At 38.6% G+C, this 3,546-nt stretch overlaps 1 pseudogene across 1 annotated transcript; it reads right to left on the bottom strand.

Moving 5' to 3' along the window:
- Positions 1 to 1,641: 1,641 nt before the first annotated feature.
- LOC308346826 (olfactory receptor 4N5-like) lies at positions 1,642 to 2,559 on the bottom strand (annotated as a pseudogene). The gene has a single exon. The product of its transcript is annotated as an olfactory receptor 4N5-like (transcript).
- Between the last annotated feature and the right edge of the window lie 987 nt (positions 2,560 to 3,546).

Here is a 3,546-nt window from a genome sequence, read left to right as displayed (position 1 = left end):
TGGGCTAAGGTAGTGTGAATGTGTGTATGTTTGTGTATATTCTTTGTTGTCCTTTCCTCCTACCTCATGTTAACCTAACAGTGATACTCATTTGTAAGCATCTGGAGGTCAAGTGACTCAGAGTCCTGGGAATGCAGTCTTCATGGATTAGGTAGCCTATGATACAGAGCATATTTTTAGAAATGAAAAGAATGGATTGAAAGGAAAATGGACATATGATGGCACACATCGTTTTATTATTCAGTATTTCTGGAATACAAGTGTGGTGTGTGGAATTTCTACAGGCATTTTGTGACAAATCATTTAAAAAAGAGCATACACACAGGAGGTTTTGGAGTCTCTGGTGATACTGTGATACTACTATACCAACATTGGACTAAGATACTTTGATTTGTTTTACACTAGAAAATAACCCTCTAATTTAACCATAACACTGTAATCATGGTTGATTACTAGCAGACCAACAATGAGACAGAATGAGCACAAAAACCTCATTCTTTGAAGTGACAGCGTCCTGCCACATTTGTAAAGTATACTGAGACATCAACTTAAAAGTTAAAATATTGCATCTTGTACCTCAATCACTATACCACTAAGAAGAAAACACAATGTCTGGTAGTTCTCTCCAGGTTCTAGAGGCTGTATATTCTAATGTGTAAATATTACTGACACGAGGGTTCTAGTTTTTGTGAACATAGTTCTGGAAAGGCATGTTAGTAGATACAGTAGAGAGTGAAAAGAGCCTTACTACTTAGTGCCATATGTCCAGGTAACTCCTACAGTATTAAAGTCATATTGCCTTTATCAGTCAAACCAAAAGAAAGCAGAAAATGTGAAACAATAGAAAATAAATATAAAACATTTGATAAGAAAACAGATTTTAATGCAATCATATCAATAATCCTATTACATGTTCCTCATTTTACAGGACTACTGTCATGCATTTGCAAACACACATATATATACATATATGTGTATATAGAGATACATGCATGACAGTGATCCTGTAAAATAAGCAACATATGTACATATACATATATACATGTGTATGTATATGTGTGTGTGTGTGTAACAAGACATCATAGTGTTTTTGTACTCAGTATTTAATGCATACTTATTTATATATATCAACATATTTGACAAGCTACTACATTCTTTTTGTGGTCTAGAAATGTACCAGTTTATAAGATCTTTGTACCCTTATACTGGTCATCCTCTCTTTCTAGAATTTTCTGTCTGCATGTAATTCCATGGGTGTGTCTTTCAAGTTGTCTGGATATCAGCTAACCACTGCTTTAAAAGACCTTGCTTAACCAAAAGCAAAGCAGCTAGCATCTCCCAGTCAAACTCTATCATAATACTATTTTTTATTTTCTTCAGAGCACTATCTTTTTTGGATATTATGTCTTGTTTTGAATTTAATAGTTTAAACTGTGTTTATCTACCTGAATATAACCCTAGGAGACCTGGAATCTTACTGCCTTATTCACATAGCTAGAACAGTACCTGAAAATTGCAAGCACTTAATAAATATAGTATTTGCTAAAATGACTGAATGATTCAGTGCATTAATGAATAAGTGATTTAATCAATTCCAGCTGGATTTTCTCTTTTGTTGTTTGTCCCATCCTTCTATTTCATTCAACAAACCATGTGATGACTCAATAACCTCCTCACGGAAGCTTTCACTTCCTTGTTGTGAAAAGTATAAATCACAGGGTTCATCAAAGGAAAGATGACCATGTGAAAGAGAGAAACCACTTGGTCAGCTGGGATGGCTCTGAATAGGCGAGTATAGATGAAGATGGCAGGTCCAAACATCAGAAACACAATGATAATGTGTGTGGTACACATGGAAAGAGCCCTATTCTTCCCTTCAGAGGAATGTCCCTGTGCATGGCAGAGGATGACTGCATAGGAGGCCAAAAGTCCCAGGAAGCACAGCAGGGTGAGCAGGCCACTGCTGGAGACCATCAGGAGCTCCACCACAAAAGTGTCTGTGCAGGCCAGCTTGATGACCTGTGGCACATCACAGAAGAAGTTATTCAGCTTGTTTGGGCCACTGAAGGGCAAGCGGAGAATACTTGTGCAATGGAATGAGTGAAGCCCCCAAGCCATAGAGCCAACACCAAGGCATAGCAGACTCTAGGGTTCATGACCATGGAATAGTGCAAAGGATGACAGGTGGCGATGTCGTGGTGAAAGGCCATCACAAGAAGGAACATCTCCCCCGCCCCCAGAAAATGCAAAAAAAAGAGCTGAGTGATGCAGCCTCTGTAGGGGATTATTTTCTTCTCAGAGAGGAAGTCCACCAGCATCCTCAGAGCCACAATGAAGGAATAAGATGCATCAAGGAAAGCCATATTGCCCAGAAAGGAAGTAGAGTGGGGCTGTGAGGCCAGGGTCCGATCTGACGGTGATGATCATGAGGAAATTTCCAGGAAGGATGATGAGTTAGAAAACTAAGACTAACACGAAGACTAGGAGTTGAGCATGTTGAAACTGGGTTAGACTGAAGAGGATGAATTCTGTCACCATTGTGCTGTTCTCCCTCTCCATCTCTCCTCTGTCTGTAGGATAGCAAAGTATTAACTGTTATAACCACCTTTTCATCTTTTCCATAGCTCTTCTCCAGGTAAGTACATTTACCACATCCAATACTTGTGTAGCTGAAAAAAATGCATGTCCATAAGTGTCTTGTGTTTTGAGTTGACCCTTCTACCCTCCATTTCTTGATCCATCCCGAAGATGTTTTCTTCATAATCATACTCTCATTCCCATTTAACCATGTGCTTCTATATAATTGTGCTCCTCTAGAACTCTGGGCTTCTTTGCTTGAAGAATAGTGGAAAATTCCTGATGGAAACAGAACTTAACCATTATTAAATTTGTTAGGTGTGTTGTTTTCTCGGTTAGTTGTGGTGCCTTGTCTCTAATGTTCAGGTTTGTTGCTGGGTTTTGTCGCTTTTCTTCATTTCCATAGAGCAAAGTACTTTTGCAAGTGCTTCTTTGGCTCCTCTAGAATCCCTAGTTCTTTTTTTTTTTTCATTCATAATTTTATTAATTTGGGTCCTCTCTCTTTTCTTTTGGATTAGTTTGGCCAGTGGTTTATCAATCTTATTGATTTTTTCAAAAAAAACAGTTTCTCATTTCGTCAATGTGTTCTACTGTAGCTCTAGTTTCTATCTCATTGATCTCTGCTCTAATCTTGATTATTTCCCTTCCTGTGTGTGGGGTTGGCTTAAGTTGTAGTTTTTCAAGTTCTTTTTTTTTTATTAATTTTTTTATTTATTTTCAGCGTAACAGTATTCATTGTTTTTTCACCACACCCTGTGCTCCATGCAATCTGTGCCCTCCCTAATACCCACCACCTGGTTCCCCCAACCTCCCACCCCCCGCCCCTTCAAAACCCTCAGGTTGTTTTTCAGAGTCCATAGTCTCTCATGGTTCACCAACCCTTCCAATTTCCCTCAACTCCCTTCTCCTCTCCATCTACCCTTGTCCTCTATATTATTTGTTATGCTCCACAAATAAGTGAAACCATAT

This window comes from Martes martes (genome assembly GCF_963455335.1).
Source record: "Martes martes genome assembly, chromosome: 7".
Classification (NCBI taxonomy): domain Eukaryota; kingdom Metazoa; phylum Chordata; class Mammalia; order Carnivora; family Mustelidae; genus Martes; species Martes martes.
Note: the sequence above shows the minus strand (reverse complement) of the source record. Positions and strands in the feature narration are given on the sequence as shown.